Source organism: Coturnix japonica, chromosome 1 (genome assembly GCF_054131305.1).
Source record: "Coturnix japonica strain WE chromosome 1, WE-NBRP24, whole genome shotgun sequence".
NCBI lineage: Eukaryota > Metazoa > Chordata > Aves > Galliformes > Phasianidae > Coturnix > Coturnix japonica.
Window position 1 is genome coordinate 81,589,010 of NC_140663.1, and position 17,931 is coordinate 81,606,940.

Genomic DNA, 17,931 nt, shown 5'->3' on the forward strand with positions numbered 1-17,931 from the left:
CTGCTTATACTTTGTTGGGAGAAAAAAATGCCTATTTCTGCTCGATCTGGTTGTACTTAAGTTAAAAAGAAAACAAAGTCAACAACAACATTCTGGCAAATGCAATCATGTGTAGTTTTGTTTATTTGTCTCTTGCCCCCAGATGCCTGAACTTGGAGTTTATGACCATTTTGTAACTCGCTCAAATCTGAGCTGTCTCATGTAAATTGTGAAGAAGTTCTGGTTTTCTTCCTTGATTTTTGTTTTAAGATTTTACAACGTTCCTTCTGCTTGAATCACTGAATAGCAAAGTAGAAAGTCAGACATGTATAACATGTAATTAAGTTGAATATAGACTGAATATTTGTCATTACTTTGGGAACAAATAGTTTTTTTGTTTGTTTGTTTGTTTGTTTTCTCTCTTTTGTGGGGTTCTGACAGTAAATACTGTGATATGTTTCTTTCATTTTTACAGGTGGATTTTTGAGAAACGAACATTTTAAACAGAACTTTGCTTTTCTTTACAAAGAAAAGCTGAAGAGACTGGAGATTAAAAGTGATGCCTAATTCAAGATACATAACAAAAATCGCACTTGCATTGCACATCTTCACAGTATGCTGTGTGTTGCATTTTATGACAATCAGTGCAAGTCAAGCACCTCACACCATGCTGAGCTTAGAATCAGCATTCAGCATGCAATTCTCAGGACAAAAGTAGGTGGTACTGATGGGTATGAAAACTGGTTTGGATGAAAACTACAAAAAGTAGGAAAAAGATCTCCTAACAACAGAATCACACCTGGTGTTAAAGCCTAGTCTTTCATTAAGCAATGATTGTTGCCTGCTGTGTATAAAAATAGCCAACACAAATAGCCCAGCTTAGCAGTGCTAATTTAATAGTTGAATGTGCTTATGGGTGTTCAGTGGAGCAGAGCAAATAATCCAATGGGAGTAGTATGTTGAATGATTTTAGTCCCTTTTTTCTACTTATAGAATAACCACAAACAGATCAGAATTTCCTTTAACTCATCTCTTCTTTTTTATTTATATATTTTTATTTTTATTTATTATTAATAGCATCTTCAAGATACATTTTACTGAGTTGATTGATCATGAATATTCTGAATTTAAACCATAGTGCATATTTGTGGTTAATCAAATAAGTCACATTTTATCATTCTTATTGACTGACTTTGTGAGCATACAATGGTTTTCAGGGAGTTCAGCCCAGACATCTGTAAAGAAAGCAAATGAGCAAAAACACTATTATAAATAAACTGTATTTAGCAAAAAACTTTTGTATTATTTATCTTAAAAATAGGTAGAACAAAATATTCAAAGCATTTATTGACTACGAAGGAGATAATAACTATTAAGCTACTAACTTCAAGCCTAGTTAAATGATGTTTCTTAGTATTGCAAGTATGTATTTAAGTGGGTAACAAGGTTTACAAATACATGGATATGTGTATGTTTTGTACATGTTATCCTATAATTACGCTTTCATCTGAGGCTGTTGGAAAAAGACACTGAAATAAGTGCAAGTAGTCTTGAAACATAGTTACTATGAATTGTGCCATTTGTTGCAGTGTTTGTCTCTCTCTTTCTCCCTGGAGGATACCAACAGCTTATAAAAGGCAGAAGTCAAATTAACTATAATTTGGAAATAATACATTAAAAAGATGTTTGAAATGAGAGAGTTACAGTAAAGTAATATTTACAGAAGCAAACCTGATGTCTCAGGAATTTCTGTTGTAGTGTATAACAATTGTTTTAATTTTGTCTTCCAGACTCTTTATGAGAGTTGAAAAGTAAAGACCATGAGGTACTTCTTCAGCTACAGAAACTTGAGATTTTTTGGTAAGGGCTGGGAAGGGGAAACAGAAACTGGGAACCTCTTAATAAATTGGAGGGTAAGCTTACGTTGGATATCAGGAAAAAGCTTCTTTATAGGAAGTGTGGTTAAGCACTGGAATAGGCTCCCAAGGGAGGTGGTTGAGCCATTGTCCCTGGATGTGTTTAAAAACCGTTTGGATGTGGTGCTCAGGGGCGTGATTTAGTGGAGGGTTGTTAGTTAGGGTAGTATGGTTAGGCTGTGGTTGGACTTGATGATCTTTAAGGTCTTTTCCAACCTGAGCCATTCTATGATTCTATGTGGCTCTGCAGTGAGTGGAATTAAACTTACATCTGTAACTGTAATATTTAAATTTTCATATATAAAACTAGAAATACTCATTCTGAAACCAAGTTAAATACTTTTATCTGGAAACATTTATTTACTTACAGTGTTCTGTTATGCTTCCCTCCACTTGGCTCCAGTTCTTCCTTTAAAATAGGGTAATAATAATCAAATCTTGCAAAATGATTTTTCCCAACCAGATGAATTTGCTGCAGAGGGAACTGTGCTGGCTCAGCAGGAAGAAGTAGCTTAGGAGGATGCTTAAGCTGTTTGGCGAGGTTTATGCAGCTCTTCTACTCTATGTATAAAACCACAGTTCTATCAACTTTCTAAACAAAATGGCAAATGATTCCGTTTGTCAGGAAGAGTAGGACCAAATCTGAACTTTTATTTATATTGAAAGGTGCTAAACAGGTTCAGTGTCAATTGACTGAGAAATACTTGTATTCTGTGCTGCCTAGTGCCACGTTGCTTTTATATGTAAGCTTTAAGTTTGGATTTAGTATTCATTTTACTGTTGATCAAAATTTGCCATGAAAAAGAAATTCAGTTATGTGATGACAAGCAGGTCTTTAAAATACATCTTGAAATTTTAACCAGGACCTCCACTGACTGGAGGTTTAGCACTTCAGCTTTCTCTTGCTTATGTGGAAAACTGGTAAGATGTTCAATGTGTGGTTAAGTAGATTATCACAGCTGTCTTTGCTGAAGTAGAATTGAGATTGAGGACTCTTCTACATCAAACAAACGTACTATTTAACTTGAACAGTAATATCCTGTATTAAAGAAAAATGAACAGACAAAGTATGCTTTAAAATGTAATCATAAATGTAATAAAGCCTGTGTCTTGGAGACCTCAGGATCATAGTATGCATCATCTTTTCTCATGTCCTCCAGTTGTTAATATGCAGCTGGTCTCCTTCAGGTGATGTGAGTGTGAGGTTTAGGAGTGAATTGAAAAATTCTATTTCCATTTCTGTCCATCTCAACAGGAAATGATTAAAAATTGTTGAATCAGAGGGTACTGCAATCCTCACTTTCTCATTTAGCTGTAAGAGGGAAATGCCTGCTAAGGATTCATGGCAGCTGATACACTTTATTTCTTGGTCTTGAAGAGACTCTTAGATAATTTACAGTTCTCCTTTAAAAAATCTAAATGTAGACTAGGTAGATGTGTTGCTATAGTAAGCAAATTACAGAAGAAGGTACTGATACAACTGATTTATTTGGGGTTTTATAGTATAGGAGAAAAATGGGAACGAAATGAGATTTTTCTTTGAATTAGAGAAAGAATTTTAAAACAATAGGGTTTGGGCTAGTTTTTCCTTGAACTGATATAGCCTGTTCATCCTGCGTCATAGATTTTGTATAATTTGACCTTGAGCAAAAGAGCTTTTATTCTTGATAGAAACTAATTGTATGTGTTGAGTTCAAATCATAGTGTTAAAATGAAATTAGTACTGCACAGCAGGGGATATTACAAGGAAAAACACACTGTCTTAATGGGCCATAAACCTGAGTAAAGCAGTATTTTCAAACCAGAGATAACTGTAAAGTCATCTTTACTATCTAGTATTCAAGTATACCCCTGAAAGTTATAATTTAGACATTAAGTAGAAAGACTGTAGGAGCTGAAAAGCTGCTCTTACATCTGGGCAATATTCAGGTTTCAGTAACATTACAATAAATCTTTTAGGATCCGTGACAGTATGGACTACAACTGAGGTAAATTTAAATTAAAGTGGTTTTTTTTGTTGTTTTGTTTTTGGTTTTTTTGTTTTTGGTTTTTTTTTGCTTGTTTGTTTGTTTTCTTTTGTTTTTTTGTTGTTGGTTAGGTTTTTTTAGTTAGTGTCAAAGATTGGTGCATTGAGTTTTTAACATTTTCTTCAGAGAAAAGTCAGATTTTATTATACTGATGTGGTCCTCTGAGTTGTGCTCTTTTTTTCATAAGGAGCACATTGTAAATTACTTTGTCTTCTCCCCCCCCGCACCCCCCCCTTTTTTTTTTTTTAACACATTTCACTTTCACAGTGTACACAGTGATGTGATCAGAGCTTGTTTGCTCTGAAGATAGCACAAGTTTTGCCAATGACTTTGACAAAGAAAAGCATTTTGCCCAGTAATTGCTTGTAATATACAGCTATAACTATTCATAATATTATGTGCTATATTTCAGAAACAGAAAGGAAGAGAAATGTAAAGCCATAATATAAAGAACTCTGGAGTTTTGATTCTCATTTACTCTACAATTCCCTTTTATACTGGTTGGCCCTGGGAATATAAAGCATTCTTGATATGATGCAATTATGAACAATGCAATTATAAAGCATTCTTGATATGATGCAATTATGAACATGGGTCGCTTCAAGGTTCCTTGACTGTGACACAATGTAAAGAAGCCATTGTGTACCAGAAGACTAGCACCAAGAGGTACCAGCCTCCCTGACCCATCCTTGGTGTACCCACCTAAAGCTTTTTAGCTTATTCTTTAGGCTCCATGCACTTCATGTCATGCTTACATCTGTGATGCTGACATAGGTAACATGATAAAATATGAAAGTATGAGATAAATTTGTTCTAAATTTCTTTTTCAAAATCTGAAAGTAATTTCTGTATTGTGTTTAAACCCTCTCCTGTAAACAGCAATGTGATAACTTCAAACAAATTAGCCACAGAAAAGTGAACAACTTCATTCTACAGTATTTTGATGGTTTAGAGCATTAAGTGTTAAATACTTTGGAAGATTTATGGTGCATTCAGAGCTAACGAAGATCACAGGGCCTTTTGTTCATGTATATGGAGCACCATTGACTGTGGTGGAATTAATGTCAAAAGGAGTTAGAGGAAACTGCAAGATGACCTGGCAGAGGTATCTTTATATATAGACACAAAGAACTCTTTCCACACAGGCACAAAGGATAGAGGCCAAAGAGCTGAGTTAAAGCTGCTGCTTTAAACTATTTTATCTTCAAGGGGCCCAAGTAGTTGAAGACTCACTGAAAATTGCTGTCTCTACAGTACTGTAGCCCTTACTATAGTGAGTCTATTCTGTGCTCTTGTGTCTGATTAAGGTGATTTTTGTCTACTTTACAGCCATCCACCTCCAGAAGTGTCCTCTTCCACTTCAATACCTCTGCCTTTTGGATAGGCTTGACATGAACAGTAATCAGCAACAAAAAGGTGTGTTGATTTTTATTTTTTATTTTTAAATAATAAAATAAAAACGTATGAGCTGTGGAAGACTGCTCTTTCTCAGCTGTGAAACGGGACTCACAGTGATATGCAGTAGAGATATCTCCTCTGTTTGGTGGTAGCATACTCAGTACTGCTGCTTTCCAGTTCTTGTCCTGGATCACAGCTTTGAATGACAGGATGGTTGCTCCCTGTGACTGTATTGCTGACTGCAATAGGGTGCAGTCATTTCCTACTGTGCTATCATCACACTACATTGTGTTATATATAGCTAGAGAGAAAATCAGAAAAGATGACACCTGGGAAAAAATCATTCTGGATAAATCTTGGGGTCAGTTGTGTTAGTTGAAATGTTCAAAAAGAAAGGGCAGTTATTTGTAAGCTGAAATTGTCATTTGGTAGAAACGAAAACTGAGATTGAAAATTTTTACCCATTTAAGCGTGGGTATGAGAATATCAACTGTTATGGTCTTGGTACTTTCCATCCTCTGCTTTTGGAAATATCAGTCAGCAGAATGAAGTTTGAAGAAGAAGAGTGAAGACTACTGCAAAAGATTTGTGCCTGCTACCACTGTTGTAATATGCATTTAATGGGGATTATTCCCTGTTAAGATATTTCTGAGTCTCTTTGTTAAGTGAAAAAATCTCAGTGTTGTTTAAACAAATGAACTTCTGTCTACAGAGTAAGACTTGAAAGTGTAGAATCAATCTGAAGGCAAGGAAAACAAAATTCTTGTCTTGGACTTGTGTTTCAATTTAAGCCAGCCTCAGTATCTGCACGTGCCCAAGACTGACAGTACAGATTAAGTGTAGTCCTGAGACTGTAGCAAACTGAGATGAATATACTGGGCCCTTCCCCTCCTTTTACTTTATTATGGAAAGAGGAAAATGATAGCAAAATAATTTCCTGATGAGTAGCTCTGGCAGACACATTGCCTCTTTAAAGTTTCTGATCCGAAGCCACTAACCTGATTGCTAGAAAGTACTGGCACCCAAGACCTTCTCACTGAAACACTGATAGACTTGCTTGGATTTTTGTGCCATTCTACTCAGCCTCTTGGCACAAAAAAGTGAAGAAATATGGCAAGATAGATAACTTTTCTCTGGCTAGCCCAGGGAATAGAATGATTTCCCCTTGTAATTTTAATGAAGGAGACAATTCGCTCACTGATTAATTATATCTATGCCCTTTCTTTATGCAGGTGTCACCTATGTGTTATCCAAGAGTAAAAAGGCAAAGGAAAGAACAGATGGCATGAAATTAAGACATCCAAAACTATTTATATCCACTGTTAGAAATAAGGCAAATTAAGATCAATTTTCTACTTCATTGTATGGAAATAACTAATCTTGCAGAAGTATTTCAGAAAGAGCTTTGAATAAGCATTGCTTCTCAAGAAAGTCTTGGTCCTTCATTCTTTTCATGAGTAAATGATAATCTCCTTGCAGACTGGGCTGGAATTGTCTTAAAATGTGTAGTCTCTTTTCCATATACACATTCCCATTTCTTTGGCTTTATTATCTGATGGGAGCACTTCACAGATTTTAATTACAGTTGTATAATAAATACTCTTAATATACAATTGCTAACAAGAAAAAATGTTGCTCAAGTACAAACTACCCATTCGCACCTCTGGATTATTGTTTCTAATTTATTTCCTTTCAGCATCACAAAATGTGTTTGGCATCTTTCTTTAATTGTTCACACATCTGAAACTGCTACTTTGGCTCTTTCCAGCAGGCGCCAAAGTTATGCCTCACTAACATTAGAGGAATTTCATTTGCTTGTATCTTTTGGCAACTGGACAAGAGAGTTTGTAAGAGTAAGCCTTTGCCAACTGAGTAATAGTTGAGTTGTGATACAGGAAAGGGTACATGAAATGTGTTTGCCAGTCAGCAAATGATTGAGTGAAATGTATTAAGTCTGCAGTAAGCAGATAGAAATAATGGATTTGTTATAAATCCACAAAATTATACACGATCTTGAGGACGAAAGACAATCCCATTTATATGTTTCATAGTTTCATAGTTTCGTGCGGGTTGGAAGGGACCTTAGAGATCATCGAGTCCAGCCCCCGGGATTCGAGCCTCTGTGTAGCAGAGTGGCACTTCTACCACTTGCGCCACAGGGGGGATATGTGATGACTACTAATTTCTTGTTGAAGAAATGGTTGTTAACAGTGACTAATAGCTATACAAAAGAGTTGTGTCCAATTTTAAAAATGCTTTGCCTTTTCAATATTTTAGTCATCGTTCTTCTGGAAGCAAAGACTTTTATAATTTACAGCCATAAAAGCATTGCTGTTAGTAACCAAATCATTCACATCAAATGTTGCGTTTTGAAAAGACAGAAAAATAATGCTTTCATTACTTCATACTAAAGGTTGGTTTAACAGTGCTGTAAGCTGTCACCAAATCCAATGGGATCTGACCATATTTTTGGTTCTTTCTCTTTCAGTGCACCTAAAGTGAACTGTAATCAGTGGGAAGTAACTGAAGTGAAATATTTTCATACAGAGGTCATCATTTTCTTGTGGAAAATGGTACAAGTACATAATTACTTCAAAGCAGGTATGTCTGGCCTTCAGGTTGCAAGTGGCCCAGGACAGCTAGTAATGTGTCCCACTCCATGCCAGTGTGTACCATCATGGCGGTAGCTCTCCTCCACTGAGTGGCCTGGCCCAGCCTTAGGCAGTACCTATCACTCAACAACAGCCAAAGCATTGGCCCAAAACAATCCCTCTTGTTTGAGTGTGGGCCAGAGAAACCTGAGCATTAAATTAATGTATAATTTTGTCATGAAATGAGGATGAATGTAAAAACATTTTAAGAGCTTCAAAAATAAGGAAGATGCTTGATAAAAATGTCGTTTAAGAACAATTGAAATGAGCCAGGTTTATTTCTTTAAATCAAATGAACTTCAAATAATTGGCTTGATGTAAACTGACAAATTACTTCAGCTTATCTGAACACAAATGCTCGTGTGCGCAAACAGCTCAGCAGTATTAAAATAAGAACATGTATATTTTCAATTTGAATTGAGATTTTAAGAATACAGATACCCTCCAGACTAAAGTGCACAAGCTAGAATTTGAAACACATTTGTGGAAAAATGCAAATATTTCTTGCATGAATTGTAATGGGGCTGTAACTTTATTGTTTATAGCTGAGATTAAAGATATGCATTATAGCCAAAGTGAAAACAGTTGTGAGTGAATCGGAGATTTCTCTTCATTACACAGAAGTATTAGATAGATACTGACAGTTAGCAAAGCAAGCCCTAGAGTTTCAAATCCATGTCTAGAGCCATTAGTTCAAGTCAGGTTCCACCAATTTCTTTTACCATGAGCAGGAGACATGCAAAACATCACCTTCAATGGCCGAGTCCAAAGATTTTTATAATATAGCTTTACCCTGAGGGTAAAAAGCTGAAACACAAAAAGGACCTTTGTTTCTATGTTGATTATTGCAGAAGATTTTAGGAGAATAAAAACAGGGATGGAATTGAAGAAACAGAGAATTCAAGGTCTACTAATTTATTCAGTTAACTTTGAATTAAGTGAAAATTGAGGATACCACTCTGGAATGCTCACAGATAGCAACACAGAGAGTGGTTTTCTCCTCCTTATTTAAACAGTGGTCTTAGTCAGAAACCTTAACAAGTACAGCTCTACTCTTGTACAATACATTTTGATTTGTTTGATTATTTGAGGGTCATGTGACATCTGAATTGGCATCATACTTTTCCACAGGCAATCTATGACAAAATAAATAAATACAAGAAACTGAGGAGATAAAGGCATTATCTAGATAATTTGAGGGAGAGCAGTGGGACATCCAAATGAACGATGCTTTCTCATGTCAATAATCAGAGCAACAGTATTCAGAAATGGCATAACGTTATATCATCTGGCCTGCCAGTTTCAAACTGTAACTCAGAACATCTTTTGTTTCCTTTCTAAAAAGAACAGAAAATCCATACAGGAAAGAAAAATACATCCAAAGTTTGTAAAAGCCCTCAAAATGCAATTTAAGAGTTCCAAAAATATTTTAATTATTCCAATACGTAAAAGTGAAAGGTTACTGGGATCAACACTCTTCCTTAGAATGGAAAAGAAGAAAAAAAGCAGTCACTTTCTCTTTCATTAGGAAGCATCAGGGAGATGGCTTCACTCATGGTAAGGGGATTGTTTTGCTGTGTGGGGTAATAACACAAATCAGATGCTTCTTCAAGATTAATTACACTACAACTTTTTGCCACCAGTTTCAGGATCTTGGAAAAATAACTCATGAATTTCTGAAGATGTGTTTTTTTCTACCTTAGGCATATAGAATGGTTTAAATTAATTTAATTAGATTAATCTGCTTCTTAAGTGGAAAATGTCTCCTTGTTGGAGAAAATAGACAGGAAGGCTAAACTGAAACCTCATTAGTATCTGTGTTAAGCTTCCTTAAATAAGTTTCTCTTTCTTCCCTTCAGAAAGGGAAAAAGAAAAATACCATCGAATATTAACCACAAGCATGAGGGGATTTTTCTTAATTGTACTGAACTGTTATCCTTTCACATCTTTTTGTCATCAGATTCAGTATGCGTTCAGTTTCACAATTTACTGTTTCTCAGCATCATTGTTGCATCAACTATTGACTGTCCTTCCATCTAGTAAAATATGAAAATGATAACAGCTGTCAATATTTACTATGATTTTCAGATAGGATAAAATGTTATCTTAACACCTGTTATGCCTATTTCATAAAATTAGGGCTTTTTTTGTTTTTTGTTTGTTTGGTTGGTTGTTTTGGTTGTGTTTGTTTGTTTGTTTGTTTTTGCATAAGTAGAAGTGGAATACTTGAGTATACAACAGACAGCGCAGTTAATCTTTCTGCAAAACCTTTGTGTTTCTGAAGTTGAGACATCACCCAGAGTAGAACAGTCCACATTGGTTGCAAATTTTGTGCGCAGTTACAGTTTAAAGTTTTGTGTTGTTTTAGTAGTAATGAGAAACAAATGCCGAAACAAGTGGTGTACTTCTAAAAAACAAGATTAAAAAGAGAATAGCTTTCTGAGTATCTGGGGGATTTTCTCTCACCTTTTTTAAATGCTTGGTTTGTTTATGTGTTTGATTTTTGTCTGCTTGAAATGAACTCTGTGAAAGTAACTTACTGTGTTCTGTTCTTGCTGCTGAATCTGGCACAGGGTGTGGAATCAGTCCTGGGAAAGATTATTTCTTGAAGAAATAATGAAGTAATAGGAATATTGCTGTTTTTTTTTTGTTGTTGGTGGTGGTGGTGGTTTTTTTGGCTTTTTTTTTTTACTTCTCCCTTTCTTTCCAAGTGGATTTGAATACATCCAGTAGTTTGAAAAGATCTTACACTGAAGTTTCTGTGAAAGCTTCCATGAGGTATTAAATGATTATTCTTAGATTTATAAAAAATGCAAGCTCCAATTCATAAATTTGTTCTATGTATAAGAAATTGTATCAGTTCAGGATAACCTCACTCAGGACAGCAGGAACCATCCACACATAACTCACTATAGACAGTGGAAGACAGCAAAGAGGGAAAAGATAGTGAATGAAACATCAGTTATAATCAGTATTGATGGCACTTAATAAGCAGTTTTGAAACATCTCTGTGAGAATCCTTTCACTTGTAATATTTTTCAATAAATAATGTAATAATTTTTCAATAATCTGCTTTTGTTTCCATTCATTATTTCATTTGTTTTCCCTCTCTTTTTTGCTTCACTTCTTCCCTGAACAAGTTTCTCTTGGGCTTTGCCTTTTTATTGATGGTTGTATTCTGTTCTTTTTCAGAACAAGTTTACTGTGACTTGTTATAATTGTGCTTGCCAAGCCTGTAACAACCGTGCCTCAGAGCTTATTGTTACCTGGATCCACTTAAGCATGTAGAAACTCTTTTGATTCAAGGAGTCTTAAACTAAAAAGCATTTGCAGACCTTCAACAAAAGTACTACTGTGTTACTAAATGTTAGCTTAAAATTCACTCTCACAGAATAATAAGCATTGTCACTGGGGGAATATGGATCTCAGCAAGTGCTAATTTAATCTTCCGCCCAAACTGTCTTGACATTGGCACAAGTTTTTTTTTTGTGCTGTGAAATCACAGTTGTTGCCCACCTCTTGGTGACATAAACTTATTGCTGCCTTCTGAACCTTCCATCAGCAGTGTCAGATTATCGTTCATAATGTTGGCCTGTGGTGTTGCTAATACTAATTAAATAACATTCTGATAACCTACTCAAATTGATTTACTCTCAGTTACAAAGAAAACAGTATTCTGAAGAAGCATTGTTTCCATCTCATGTGGCTGATGCTTTTCTGTCTTAGCAACAGAATCATCAGAATTCACTGCAGACTTGATGCCTCTTCTGTTATTTTAAGTCTTACCATACCTTCTTCTTAAATACCAAGTTATTTTTGTATCATTTTTTCTATTTAAAAACGTAAATTGTTATTTAAAGATTTTTTCTTTTTGCAGGAAAAAAATTCTTGTGGTGGACAAGAAGGGCAATGGATATAATTTATCTGTACTTATGCAAGGCCTTTGACACAATCCAACTCCACTTCCTTATCTCTCTGTATTGGAGAGTTATGGATTTGAAGGGTGAACTACTTGATGGACAACAAATTTGTTGGGTAATTGCAGACAGAAGGATATGGTCAGTGTCTCTGTATCCAGGTGGAGGGTGTTTCAGACAACCACAAGTGCACCATGCAGATGATTGCTGATCACTTGCAAAAATAAAAAGCATATAGTAGTGCTGAAAAATAGTGTTTTGTAGCTGAAAATTTGCTCTGACAAATAGGGTTATTGTGATCTTTCTAACTATTGTAGCTTCCATGGAAATAAGCAGGAGGTATTACTTTCAGAGCAACCTATGTATTTAGGCTCTAACTGATAAAAATATATTTGCTAATATCTTTGCATGGCAATATGCGTTATCTAAGTATTGCAATCAGAATATTCTGTCATACTTGCCAATTTACTGGGATCTGTTGTGTTTCTGATAAACAGTGACAAAAACAAACTTCAGTTCCCTTAGAGACCGCTGGTATATTTGAGCTTTTGTCTGCTCAAAAAAGGTAAAGTAATAAATCATGTGAATTCGGACTCTTTTAAACCTTGTGGCCATGTCCCACAGCAATATGTACATACTAATACAGAAATTTGAATATTTGAGTTATTGTTGACCGAAGTGGGCTCAAATGCACTATCAAAGATAAATTTAGGCATAAGGTTTAGATTTTTGACAGTGGGTTGTGGCTTCATTAGCCATGAGTTTCTAGGTCCTTGGTTATCTGGATGTATGGGTACATCCAGTTCCCGTGACCAAAGGAAGTCCAGTTTTCGTGGCTCTGTTTCAGTATACCAGAATGTCTTATTTTGCCTATGGGAGATGTAGACCAAAGAATTAGAAAACCTACTCCTTTTTTTCTCAGAGCCAACAAACCACGTTCTGCCTTGGGCCAGTGGCCCAGTTTATTTAAGGCCTATTGGCCTTTAATTCTGTCCATGTCATTTCTAGGCGTAAGAGCATTCATATAGGTCGTCAGATAGCTACTACTTTTAATGATGCTGTGAAGAAGCTCAGTCCTGACATCATAGTGCAGTTTAGCTACTCAAACAGTCTTTTGGTCCTGCTACTTCAGATAGTGTGATCTACATCTGGGACCTACAGAAGATGGATGACTAGTGAGTTCCACAGCTTTGCAAGCTGTCTAGATTAACCTCTGTGATAGCAAAAGTATACCAGTTGTTTTTCCATGCAACCATCCTTTCCCTTCAGTCCCTATTAAGGATTTAGATATTACAGTAGTGATGGCCCACTTTGAATTGGGACTTTCACAGAATCACAGAATAACTTAGGTTGGAGGGGACCCTAAAGATCATCTAGTTCTAACCCCCCTGCTATGAGTGGTGTTGCTGTCCACTAGGTCAGGCTGCACAGGATCCCATCGAACCTAGGCTTAAGCCCCTCTGGAAATGGGGCATTCACAACCTCTCTGGGCAGGCTGTTCTAGTGCCTTACCACTCTCTAAGTAAAACATTTCTTCCTAATATCTAACCTATATCTCCCCTCTTTTAGCTTAAAGCTATTCCCCTATTCCCCCTTGTCCCATAACTATCAGGCTATGTAAAAAGATGGTCTCCTTTCTGTTTACAAGCTCCCCTTAAGTACTGGAAGGCCACAGTGATGTCTCCTCAAAGCCTCCTCTAAACTAAACAAAGCCAGCTCCCTCAGTCTTCCTTCACAGGAGAGGTACTCCAACCCTGTGATCATCTTTGTGGGCTTCCGCTCTAACAGCTCCACATCCTTCCTGTATGGCAACCAATTCTTACATCTACTAAGTTCTTCTATTGCAATTGGATGAAACAGGAACACAAACAGTCAACCACAACCTCATGGCAGCAGCTAGAATTAAATATACCAAACTCCAGCATATAGAGATTAGTACCATTTAGAACTGCTTCTACCAAGAAACAGATTATGAAAATAAGTGCATAACAATGCAGTTTGTCATTTGTCACCAGCATGTATTGTTTGTAAAATGCCACAGCCCTTAAGAAGCACAAGAGGGACATTACAGGAGTATGAAGGAGAAGAGGAAGAAACAGAGGGCTTGATAACTGAAAGCTAAAGAGTCTGGCAACTGCAGATAAGCACTCACCTAACAAGATGCTTATTGCTTAATCTATGAGGAAGTATCATGAGACAGGTAAGAGGTCTGGCATGCTACTGAATTTATTAAATATGCTTATTTATTTATTTATTTATTTACTTCTAATTCCTCTTTGGATCTCAAATTCGTACTTTCAGAGAAGCAGAGAACTGCATCTTGGCACAGAAAGGCACAGACCTTTGAGTACCCATCTAAAAGAAGAAATTCCACTTGTTTTGATAAATTTTTGCAGGACATCTGCGATGTGAGCAGAAATAGAATTACCTGTGCCTCATAGCTAGAATGAAAGGTACCACTTCTGTTTAAGAGAAACAGCAACAAAAAAGAAAAGTATCTTATGATGTTTGTTTTTCCTTTTTAAGTGTTAGTAGTTATAAGAATAAAAACATTGAATAATTACACTTGATAACCATTCAAAGCTTCTCTCTGTTATCAGGAACGTCTTGGTAGCTACAAGTCTGCAGAGGTGCATACTGAATAAGGGTTTTTTTAAAAGCATATTTAAGAGAGGGGAGCACGCAAACAAGACAGTGAGACAGATTATTGATTTCAACCACAGCAGTCAACACCAGAGTACCCATCCCTGGGAAGTTCAAAGGAGTGTGATATACTGTGAATTTAAGTAAGACTGTGGTTATGATGTACTTTATAGCTTCTGGCATTCAAGTGATTTGGTTAGAAACCATGTTTTTTGTGTTTTGTGGGAAAAAAAAAAAAAAAAGAAAAAGACATCAGAAGTTGTGCTTTGTTTTTGAAATGCTGAAAACATTAAAATGTATAAACAATAGCATGGTTTAATCAAGTGCTACAGTTATCTCCTAGAATTATTCCAAGAGTTCCCAATGTTCTGAAAATACTCCTCCTTTTTCATCTGCTCCCTTTACTTTCACTGGGTTCTCTCCAGTCTAATCCAGTGCACCTCACAGTCTCCACTGGGATCACCATTTCTCTGATCACAGTTCTTCACTGGTTAAACTGCTTTTTTATGTGAGCTTAAGTTTGTTGGTAAATAAGAACCTTGTCTAAGCTGTAGCCTTTTGATATCGAGTCATTCCACTATTGTAACTCTGAGATGGTATCTCATATTTCATGTGATCCTGTGCAGACACAGGAAAATGATGATGAATATAGTTTACATTCCAATTTTAATCCTTCTGCTCCCCATAAACTTTTAAGAAAGTTAGTTTCAGAAACTCATTTAAAGCCAAATCCTAGCTGGAGGACCACAGAATGCACGGCAGGCTTCGTATCTCTGTATCTCTGCACCTCTAACAATAGGTATTAACAACTAATGGAACTGTGAAATAACATCGAATCAGGGCATGAGAGGGATGATTTCCAGTACACCACCTCTTCTTTCTAAAACCATTTTTGAGGCTTAGAAATGCATACTAAGTCATTTGGAACTTGTGCATTTAAAAAAGGAATGTTAACAACTTCAATATCCTGTGTTATCCCACATGTCTGAGTCTCTAGAAATTTGTGAGTAACATGCTTCACCAAACTTCTTATGGTCTTGACAGCAACTGTATTTTTGCCTTTTATCTGTTTTTTGGTTTTTTTGTTTAAATTATTATTATTATCTGTTTACTTTCAAGGACAAAGGTATGTGTTGTTGTATATTTCATGCAACATATTAGCCATGTTGGATCCACGCTGTAAGTTTGATGGCACTGAGACACACTCTCATTTATTCACTACTTAAGCAACTTTACGGTGTATCTCTTCTGGACCTTTCTCAGATGCTTTAGCCAGAGGCATTCACATACTTTGTCAGTAACACTGTCAAAAGCGCCATTCTTTGAGATGTCATTTCATTGTTAAGATGTTTACAAGCATACGGTCTAACCTGTTTAAAATTGCTCATATTTTACTGATTGGTTTTAGAAATCTGCAAACAAGTGGTATGTTGGGAAACCTGCAGCCAAGCCTTGAATTACAGTGTACTTTTTGAACATGACAGTATCAGTGTTTGACAGAAGTCAGTTCTCATCTTTTTCTCTAGGTTTTGACAACCCATGTAAAATACTTAACAGACTTTATCTTAACATCACACAACTCTTTCTTGGTCTAAACATTTGCTGTTTTACTTTTACACATTAATTATATACCTATTTGCTAAGGTAAACTTTCCTGAGGAATTTAACTGGATCTAAAAAAAAACAAATAAACAAACAAGACCTTACATCTTTTTAGTGGGATAAAAAAGAAAAAGTAGACCATATAAATAAATACTCGGTAAATGTTTTCAATAGGAGAACTGTGTCAATGTTATTGTTAACATTTTGTGATTGCTTTATATCCTAAATACTCTGAGGGTTTGCATTCCTTTTTTTTTTTTTTAAGTAGTGAACATAAGAAGATGACTTTGTATGTGACCAAGAACTTATGTTTTAAAGATAGAGTCAGAATAAGTTTGATTTTGTGCTATTTAAGTGTGGTATAGTTACTTGGCTGATAACATTAAGAAAATAGAATATCAAGATATAGGAACAATTATACAGGTGAAAAAGTATATTTCTAGTTCACGTGAGCTAAACATGTGTATTTCTTTAATAAAGACGAGAAACTACTTGAAAACTTGATTATCCAAAACACGCTGAAGGTTTGGGTGCCTTCATTGCAGAAAGTCCTTATATCTATGTCAGTCCTTCCTATAATTCTTTTCATCCAAAATAAGCTTTCTAATGTCTAAGCAAGGAAGCCTTTCCTCTCATCTTTTTTTTTGTTCCTACTGTTTTTAATAATGTGTCTGACATGCTAATGATTAGGCATGTGTTCGTTCATTGTTGTCTCATCTCAGCTGTCTGATAATAACTTAAGAGGAATGATGAGTAGAATTGTACATCAAGGATCTCTTTTGTTAATGGAGTAACCAGGAGTGCATTTCCAATTTGCAGTTTGGCTCTGGGGCTTCAGAATTACCACAATTGTTTGATATACACTTGGTTACTTGCCACCAAACATGTCGATGGATCAGTGTGTTATGAGACTATGTAGAAAGAAAACAAAAAAAAGAGAGAGAAAAAGAATAAATCGGGGGGGTGGGAAGCTTTTATTTTTAAAATAGTAGGACACTTGCCAATTGAGTGCTTGTCTTCTGCAAAACATGTGGAGTAGCAAGCCTGTGTGAATGAAAGAGAAGGAACACGTGTATGTCTGTATTTCTCTTTCGTAATATCTCAACAACAAAATAATTTATACTTTGATTCCACTGTCAGTTATTGAGTTAAACCAGGATTACACTGAGTCGTTTTAGACAACGATTTTGATGTTAGTTCAGAAATCCTTGTGGCAAATCTGTGTTTTCCTTAATCACTTGCAGTCAATCAGATTTTAATTTGTCTGTTTCTTCGGTCCTGCAAAGTTTGGGCCCGGAACCCCTTTCCTTCGACAATCAAAGAGTGTTTTTCCTGCATATGTCAGATGCACGGAATGTTTTTGTATGTTTATTTAGCTCTACAATTATTCCATATTAACAAAAGCAGATTGATTGAGGAATGTTCTTCAGAATGGCTTTTTGAAATCTTGCTTCATTGGAGCTTTTTCACCACCAATTCTGTTATTTTATTTTTGAAATATGGTAAAGGAATTCACTACAAAATCTATAAAACCTCATTCAGGGGATGAATGGCTTATTCTGCTTCTTATCTTGTTAATCGATATTGTTAACTAACTGTGATAGACATAGTTAATGACAGGACTCTAGCTCCTCCAAATTAAAGGTAATTGCCTTGTTCAGTCACGTTCACTCTCCCAAATATAAGTGCATGAACATAAGCCTCATAATTTATTTTAGACTCTACCATGATTGTTATGTACTCTGTTTTCTTGTTAACAACTAATATTAATTCTAACTCACCCAGCAAAGTTGAAAGC

General features: G+C 35.8%; 1 long non-coding RNA gene across 1 annotated transcript; it reads left to right on the forward strand.

Annotated features, from left to right (window-relative positions):
• Positions 1–1,769: 1,769 nt before the first annotated feature.
• Positions 1,770–10,415, forward strand: LOC107321316 (uncharacterized). Its single transcript, XR_001558532.3, has 3 exons — positions 1,770–1,839; positions 5,252–5,338; positions 7,809–10,415. It is a non-coding gene; the product is annotated as an uncharacterized LOC107321316 (long non-coding RNA).
• The last annotated feature ends 7,516 nt before the right edge of the window (positions 10,416–17,931 follow it).